Source organism: Lepidothrix coronata, unplaced genomic scaffold, assembly GCF_001604755.1.
Source record: "Lepidothrix coronata isolate B3197 unplaced genomic scaffold, Lepidothrix_coronata-1.0 Scaffold164, whole genome shotgun sequence".
Classification (NCBI taxonomy): Eukaryota; Metazoa; Chordata; class Aves; order Passeriformes; family Pipridae; genus Lepidothrix; species Lepidothrix coronata.
This window is the reverse complement of record NW_016690344.1, coordinates 1,376,076-1,385,595: the sequence shown is the minus strand read 5'-3', so window position 1 is coordinate 1,385,595 and position 9,520 is coordinate 1,376,076. Positions and strand designations below refer to the sequence as shown.

General features: G+C 38.8%; 1 long non-coding RNA gene across 1 annotated transcript; it reads right to left on the bottom strand.

Annotated features, from left to right (window-relative positions):
- Positions 1-2,946: 2,946 nt before the first annotated feature.
- LOC108504421 lies at positions 2,947-8,125 on the bottom strand. Its single transcript, XR_001877102.1, has 4 exons — positions 8,112-8,125; positions 7,536-7,704; positions 5,125-5,380; positions 2,947-3,102 (listed from the first exon to the last, which is right to left on the bottom strand). It is a non-coding gene; the product is annotated as an uncharacterized LOC108504421 (long non-coding RNA).
- Positions 8,126-9,520: the final 1,395 nt, after the last annotated feature.

The window sequence follows — 9,520 nt, the reverse complement described above, 5'->3', positions numbered from 1 at the left end:
GTGTTATACATTTTATGATTAGTATGGCCAGTCTTCGCTCGCAAAGACTGGCCATACTAATCATAAAATGTATAACACTAAGTAGTACACCCTGTGTATCAGATAATAGCTTTCCTGTTATGAACTGGCCATGCTTAAGAGGACAATAGTCACAAGTCACAACTTTAGTGTCTAAGTGATAGTGCTAAAACAATATATTGCCAAATACTGGAGTCACATATATTTGTACACCAGTTTGAAATAACCCTAGAGAGAAAAATAATATGCTGGGATAAACAGGATAAGGATATATTGCTAAAACACAGGCCTCCCAAAACAGACTTCAAAGCTGCAGTGCTCACTTCGACTTCCAAACACCAGCATGAACTGTATCAGGTGAATTAGATACAGAGGAACTTTATTATAACCACACTTCACATGGCTGGAGCCAGCCCCTCACATTCAGAGAAACTTCCAAGCAGTTGATGACGAACAAAAGGAGGGGAAGAAACAGAATCATAGAATCATAGAATCAGCCAAGTTGGAAAAGACCTCTGAGATCATCAAGTCCAACCCTTGCAGATGAAGGGAATGAGGAAGGCAAATCAGGGCTCAGGCTGTTATAGCTTTAATCATCTTGAAGGGCTCTGTGGAAGACAGGCAGTGACACTCATGACAACTGAAATAATTTTTAAACAAAGATATCTTTTGTCTTGGCTTACTCTGACCAGCACAAAATAGTCTCATCATCAATTACACTGTCCTCCTGTCTTGAATATCCACTACAGTCTGGAAAATTGAAGCTGATATCTGTTTCCATAGCAAAACACATGGTTTTGCCTTATCGGTTTGAAGTGGCATGGTTTGGTAGTAACTAAAATTAAATCATGCATGAATAACAAAAGCAAGGTGAAAGTTGCAATTAAATAAGGAAAACCTAAGCTAATATAATTTCATGCCAGGAGACCTGGAGGGTATCTATTTTGTTCAGAAACAAGATGATTTAATGACTTAACAGAAAACTTCCAAATTTTCAGATTTTTATGAAATTAGATGATGCCTGTGGCTGCCAACCAGCTGGATATAATATGCAGGCTAACTGCCAGCAGTCTGGTATTTTAACTAACAGTGCAGATTCCCTAGATTTGTAGCACCATTATTCATTCTCCCCTTCTTGGATACTCTTCTGCTTTACAGATCTGTTTCAACAACATCCAATATCAGGTACTACTACTTCTGTCTGCATAGGAAGCTACAGAAGTTTTTACTAGAAAGAATGTGTCATCTCAGTCAGTAATGAAATGTCTTGTTGCTGAGCTTCAATAAGGAATGAAGGGGTCGCTACCTTGGAAGTTTTGCATGGCAAACTGTGAAAGCAGTTGTATTACAGCACACCAAGGCACAGAAAATTACAGGGGAAAAGGTTGGTTTGCCTTCAGCAAACAACAGCCAATAAGTATTGCATAGTGTTAGAGGACAGGATCTTAAAAGATATTAAAACACCTCATGTCATTGGTTTCAAAAGAAATTAGATTACTGTACATTTCTATATGGATCATGGGTCCAGCAGGACAAAGTTTAAGTGGAAAGCTGCAAAGCAAGATAGAAAGAATGATAATGACCTCCCTCTTGATAACTTTTTCCTTAAGATTAATTTTTTTGATTCTAAGTCTTCTAGACTAAATTTTAAGTAAATTTGAAAACCCTTAAGTTTAAATAATAACCTTACATGAATTTGTAAACATGAATTTGAGAGGTCATTGTAGTATATGGGGAATACACCATTTCAAAAGGTAAAGGGATAAAAAGAACAAATCAAAGGGTCATTGATGTGAAGGCTGACATACTGTGGGTTAATACATGTCCTCATAAACCTTCCAAAAAATTTGTAATAATCAGAAAGCCTCTACAGACAAAAATCTCACTTAGATGTTTTTCTGCTATGTACTAACCTTCTGAAAAATTTCACATTGTTTCACTGTGATGCCTAGGATACTACTGGCTTTACATATCATACTGACTGCAGCCAACCACGCTGCAGAGAGCTGAAAGACATTTCTAACTGGGATGTCACCCACAGACAGATTTATGAAAACTAGACATGACGGTTTCCTTACTATAGCAATTACTTCCACTACATCTTTGGGAATCTACGTTAGTTCTCATTTGGAGGCCCTCAGTTTTGTTGTACCACTTCTTACCCTTAAAACAATGAAATTAATTTTTAAAGTTAATCAAACATAACCCAGGATGTTTCTTTCCTGCAGAAATTTGCACTGTGTTTGTAATCTAGCAGCTTTCTTTCAAAATGCTGAGCAACAACCTGCCTCTGTGGAAAGTACAGAGTGTTAGACATAACTGAAACGTTGTCTACTAAATTTTTATTTTGGACAGAAATGCCTTCAGGACTCCAGTCTGCAAGTCTGCAGTCTGGACTGCAGTCAGGATAACTACTCCATAGAGTGAGTCAGCACATCAGCATGGATATTTATCTCAGACTAGGGTGAGCCACTATCTGGAAATGTTTGCTCTTCACTGAACTTGGACAACCAGCTTAGACTAAGTATGTAATTTTGATGAGGACAAAGCTAGATGTAATGAACCCTACCCTGTGTGAGAATCATAGAATCACAGAATAGGCAAGGCTGGAAGAGACCACAATGGGTCATTTGGTTCAGTCTCCTTGCTCAAACAGGGTCATTCTAGAGGACATGGTACAGGATTGCATACAGACAGTTCTTGAATATTTCAAGTGAGGGAGCCTACACAACCTCTCTAGGCAATCTGTTCCAGTGCGTGGTCACTTGCACAGTAAAGTTCTTCTGCATATTCAGGTGGAATTTCCCATGTATCAGTTTCTGCCTGTAGCATCTCCTGTTCATGCCATGGAGAAGAATGGTGCTACAATGTAGATTCCTGAAAATAACACTGCAATTTGGGACAGATTAAAACACAAGAACTGGTATCTAAGGATCTGAGTTTCACTTTCAGATCTACCATTTGTAATGTCATCCTCATCAAGTCCTTCAGTCTCAATTCCATGTTTCTAAACTGTAATATACTCGTTAGTCTTCATTCATGACTTTTGAAAACTTTTGTGAGTTCTTCAGGTCATGTAAGGTGCTACAGAAAGAGAAAAGGAAACAGTAAGTAATTATAATTGCTAGCAACTGGAAAGACTTCACAGTTATTTCTTTGAAAGCCCCAACTGACTTTCACTGACAAAACTGCATTTAAAACCAAATAAAATGCATCTTTACATTAGTTTCTCCTCAACCAGAGTTAGAGTTGTGTATTAGTGATTTCCAGGCCATTATGGCACAGCCTGGAGTACCTCTAATGAGATTTATGTGTGCAGACTGTCTGCTTTGTTGGATTGTTTTCAGCTAGACTTTTTCCAATTACTTTCTAGAATGTCGTTTTCTCATGTGGATGATGCTGGAAAATCCAAAGGCTGGTTTGTGGGGTGGAAGGGGATGGGAGCTGGGAAGTAAATCAGACTCTTAACTACTTGCATCACTTGTTGTGCAGGGTTTAGAAAGGAGCTGTAATTTATCAAAAGTACAGAGGAATCAGTACTCCTTGACATGGCACATACATTTAGACCATTAAGACAACTGGAAAATAGAGAAACCAGCATTATACCAATGAACACAGTAGGGAGGCCTGTTTGATAGGCAGTGTGCATGTGTCTGTATGTATAAGTCTGTATCACCTCCTCTCCTTGTGACTATAAAAAACTGCAGGCAAGAAAATGAAAAAAGGATTGCTAAATATGTTTTTTATGAAAAATGATAATAAAAATAAATTTGTTTTAATCCTGACAGATGTTGGCATTTTTTTCCCTTTAAAGACAAAAAAATGTCACTATCCTAAAAGTCTCTAAATTAGAGGAAAACCCTTAAAGTTAATGTACTTGCAGTTTGCAATATTGATTTTCAAAATTTGCTTTTCCACTGCTTTGTACTGGATCCACTTCATGAAAGTAAAAGTAATTTGAAAAGGCACTACCTATTCAAAGATAATTCAGTTTTTAAAGCCCAAAGAACAGATTAAGAGCACTTAGGCATCTTCTTTTTCCTTAACAGGAGCCAGATGCGTAAATGTCTTTCCAAGTGTAGCTGCTAATTTTGACTTTACAACTGACAACAGTTTTACCAAAGTCACTAAAATAATAAAAGTTTGCGCTTACATGCAGAAACTCATCTCCTTCCTGTAACTTTAAATCAAACAAACAAACAAATGCAGATTCATTTAATGAACTTTCTTGCCCTTTTAAATATTTCACTTTTTTGCCAGTTTGTACGGTCTTGCATCGTAATCAGAAAAATCTAAACCGAGTTTGGTGGTGCTCTATCTTGTCATTGTGTGAAACTGACCAAGACTATCATTGCAGAATATAACTTTCAGAAAGTAAATGAGATTGGTGTACTTGAGAGCTTTCATGCTTGAAGTAGCTGGACAAGAAGCAAGGGAGAAGACAACTTCCACTGAACATGCTTTTTTTTTCCTTAGACTGTGTAGCTTTACCGTTTCCTTACTGTATGGGAATATAGGGAAATAGGAACTGGCATCCAGAAAAATGTCAGAATTGCTCACTAGAGCCGGGGGATGACAGATGGCAGAGCTGACGCTTCTCATTTTCTACTTTTGCCGGCATTAAGAATTCAACATGGAGAAAATGTTAATGCATTTTGTGTCTCTTTTATATGTTTCAATCTACCGTAGTTAATGTTCATTGTTTGTGTAGCAAAAACAGCCACGTATTTTTCAGCTGTACTATGATCACAGTACTGGTGAGAACAGAGTGAAACACCGAAGACACAATTCCAGATAAGGGCCTAGAGCACTAAGTATTTCCTTCTAAACTACCTGAAACTTCATATGTAGGGTATTTTGGCATCCAGCATAAAGGCATACAGAGAAATTAGAGAAGATTTGACTAATCAAGGTGCCAAATATTATCAGCCAGCTTTCAGTCAATCGTATGCATAAAGCCTTTTAAATAAATCTAATGCCTGGGTCCAAAAGCCCAGCTTGTTTTGCATAGAGCAGTAAGTGCATAGGCACTTAAGACCAGTGCATACAAGATAAAAGTTCTGCTGCAACCCTTCAGTTCATTAAATTACCTCCTACTTGCCATACCTGGAAAGATTAGCACTGGCTTAGGTGTCTTCTGAGTCATGGTTCTGAAGGATACTTTTCTCTTCCCTGAGTACTCTTTTCTTCTTCGTATCTTTCACATTTTCTTCTCTCAGATTCTGCAACACTCATTTCCTTCTTTCTCACCTCTTCTAGCTTCTGTCTACAGTTAATCAAATCACAAATTCTCAGTCTCTTTCTGGCACATGGTGAGCTGCCATCTCTGTCCATTCAGGAAAATGTAAATTTCTTAACATCCCTACAGAGAAGGAAAAACATAAAGATCCAAAAAGTACTTCAAGGAAAACAGGACCTCTGGACTAAGGCCAAGACTACAGTAAAGGCAGAAGGTGAAAAGTCAGCCATGAAACTGAAACCTAGGAGGAAATCCATAGTAATATGAGTATTCCTTACAATTAACCTGTGATTATCAAGGTGGTGAAATGCTTAGCTTGCTTTTTTAATTTGTGTTACTTCTTACTCTTTACACAGAACTAACATTTATGTGCTATAGGACTTAATTCATTAAAATTAAAGTCAAATGTAAATAAAGCAATTCCAACTTACTCGTTACATGACTGTATTATCTGTAAATTTGTTGAATCCATCATCAATTCCTCATTTGTTACTTATCACCAGAATCTTCCCTGGGAAGCAGGCAAAAAAAATGCATACACTTGTATTCTAAATAGACTTTGTATCTTTAAAATCAGGTGAAGAATATTAAAAAGTGTCTAAGAACGTATGAAGGCACGTTTCACTGTCTCCAGAAAGCAGTGTTAAGTTCACATTCACTTTTGCTTTAAGGCAGTATGTGAGCAGCAAGACTGTGAAAGACACGTGTATGATAACTTTTCACCTCAATACACTCTGCTTAAAGGGAAAGGCAGGCATCTCATATATCTTAAAATGTGAATGTCTTCCCAAAACAGTGATTCTCCCTGGACTTAGATATTTCAGATTAGAGAAATCTGAAATCTGCTTACACTGACAGATTCGTAGATGTGTAAGTGCCTGACACTCCTTTCCAACACATATTTATGTCCATTAAGTACCATATGACTGTCTCATAAGCCTAACACAGCTATCTGGGAAAGAAATTGTGACAAGTTCTAACTAATATGCTAGAAAGTGTTTAAATCCCATCCATTATGTCGAGCACAGTACATTTGTTGTGGGTAACATGTCAGCTGCATTTATTTTCTCAGTGCATTGTTACAAGTGAGATTGTCACTCAATTTCTCTCCTCTCTAGAACAGCAACAGAAATTCAGTGGAGATGTAATTATCACCACCCCATTTCCTCTCATCAGGAGCATGATTGATTCTATTTGTAGTTTTAATATGACCAGGAACATAAATGGTGACTGAGATAAAAAGAAGAAGCACTTTCATTTTGTGTACATAAAGGAAATGTGTGCCTCCAGATAGACAATTACTGGCATAAAAGTAAGACATCTTGTATCTACAGAACACCTACATGGCTGAAAAAAGTCAACATTTCACCTGATGTTAAAAATCATGTTTCTCAAAAAAGTTTTTCTCTAGCAAACATACTCTATTTTAGGGACTACAAATTACTTTTACATATACCTCCATTCACAGTTTAGAGTTTACTTGATGTGACCATAATGCCGTCATTATAAAGATTTCAGGAGTACCCTTACAGAAGATGCAATGGATGGATGTAAAATATTTGGGTTTGTTATGGGTACTGAGAACATAAAACTTGATTCCAGATGAAAAAATTCAGTTATACAGGGTTCTAAATAATGGGCAATGTTTAGTCTAGTTAAATGATATTTTAATATCATGCTAACATATCATAACAGTTACTCTAAAAAATTTGGAAATACAGTCTCAATCACCTTACATCCAGACATTAAGCACAGAACTCTCCATTCAAAGCTCTTAGCAAAAGGGTAAGCAAGGTAAAACTAATTAATTTGTACTGAAGATGAAGTGTAAAGAGAAAAAATGAGATAATCATTTTAATTTGAAATCTCAACAGCATGTTGTTTCTGTGATGAAACATGGATGCAGGATATTTGAAGCATGTATTATTTATCATTCAAGCAACATTTTAGTCTTCCATAACTTAATTTCACAGTACTTAGAAATGTCTCCACTAGAAACTGAGATTAATCTGGTGTATAGTCATAATTTTTCCTCTGTTCTCTCATTTTAACAACACTCTAATAAATTTATTTTATATTTGGTTGGGACATAGAAAGAATCCATTCCTAATGTCATAAGGTTACCTTTTTTGCTGTGGCTGAATGGAAGCTTCATTCAAATTTCAGTAGCATTTTAAGGACAGATTCTGCTTTTGCTTTTTACATCTGAATGTAACTTTTTGCTAAAGGGAAATAATAGCTTGCTGAAAGAAATGATAGACAGAATATGAATATTTACCTTGTTCACTCTTTCTTGCTGTGGTCTCACACCACGTAGACTTCAGGACATATTTCCCCTTCATGTAGGGCTCTCAGGAGAGACAATTTGTGTGGTTTTTACTTTCATACTGATTGCCACTGGGAGCTCTCCAGGAAGTAAATTCTAAAGCTTTCCAATCATACAACACCTGTAGTGTTTAAAAGTAATAGGTTAGACAAGTACCAGCCACTTGTCACTTCACTTAAATCCTTCTTTCAAGTGTATTAGCTGGGTGTCACCACCTCAAGAAAGACAATTGAGAAGGCATTTGCTTCTTCAGGGCTTGGTTCCCAGCAGTGTAAGAGGGGTTTACCTAGAAGTACTACTTATTGAGATCCAGATGGCAATCTCATTCTTGAGAGAACTAGTTAGTACGTGCTAAAAAATCACCCCATCACTCTCAGGCGAGCAAGGTAGTACATAGGTGCTGCATGGCCACAGCTGCTTTGAGGTAGGACCACAAACTCATCATGTGACACAGAGTGCTGGATGTGAAGCAGTGCTTGTGCTTGAGTGGCTCTTCTGTTAACTGAAAGCTCTCACATTTGCACCTACCTTGTCGCATTCATCCTCCACATCTCCCATTTTAGTTCAGCACAGCTTGTCCTGCTGAAAAAGCTCATAAAATTTATTCTACATTACAGTATCTTGCTTAAATCTAACACAGGCTTTATTTCTTTTCTAAATACAATACTTTGTGTAAATTGCCAAAAAAATCCATCATTCTTCCACGTAAAAATTATGTACCTGTACATAACTCCAGTAAGGCCTTGGTTGGTGAAGGAGCACCAAGCAGCAGCTTTGTGAGAAGCTGGAAGCCCTTGGCAGACAAGCAGGCATGGAAGGAGCAGTGCTGAGGGCAATTGGGGGAATTTTAAATGGCTCCAGGGAGCATGAGTGACCCTGAGCTGGGTGAACAGGATTGTGGCACATTAGTGAGGGCATGACATGGCAGTTTGAGCAGGAAGGGATCCTTTCTGGCCATCTGGGAGCATCCAATAGAGGCAGCAGGCACAGTAGCGGGTAAGGAAGAGCAAAGAGACCTTTTCAGCCCAATTTTATTAGGGCACTAGTTTAAGCTTCCTCAGTTATGGTGTGGATAAGCAGGACTTTCCTCTCATGAAGCCATGCTGGCTGTGACCAATGACTGTGTTGTCTTTCAGATAACACACCCAGTTGAGCAAGGGTAGCCAGTTGATGTAATCTTTTTGGATTTCAGTAAAGCTTTCGATACTGTCACTCACAGTATCCTTCTGGACAGAACATCCAGCACACAGCTGGATAAACACATCATGTGGTGGGTGAGCAATTGGCTCATGGGTTGAGCACAGAGGGTAACAGTGAATAGGGTAACATCGGACTGGTGACCTGTCACTATTGGAGTTCCACAGGGCTCCATCTTGGGCCCTGTGCTCTTCAACTTCTTCCTAAATGACTTGGACGCAGGACTGGAAGGGATACTAAGCAAGTTTGGAGCTGACACAAAACTGGGAGGAGCTGTTGACTCCCTCAAAGGCAGGGAGGCCCTGCAGAGAGACCTCAATAAATTAGAGGGCGGGGCAATCATGAACCATATGAATTTCAACAAGGAGAAGTGCCTGATTCTGCACCTGGGATGGGGCAACCCTAAATGTACGTACAGACTGGGGAATGAGATGCTGGAAAGCAGTGCCACGGAAAAGGGACCTGGGGGTCCTGGTCAATGGCAAGCTGAATATGAGTCAGCAGTGCCCTGGCAGCCAGGAGGGCCAACCATGCCCGGGGGTCATCAGGCAAAGCATCGCCACCTAGTCGAGGGAGGGGATTGTCCTGCTCTGCTCTGCACTGGTGCAGCCTCACCTGGAATATTATGTGCAGTTTTGGGCACCCCAATATAAGAAAGACATTAAGCTCTTAGAGTCCAAAGGAGGGCAATGAAGATGGTGAAGGGCCTTGAGGGGAAGCCGTGTAAGGAGTGGCTGAGG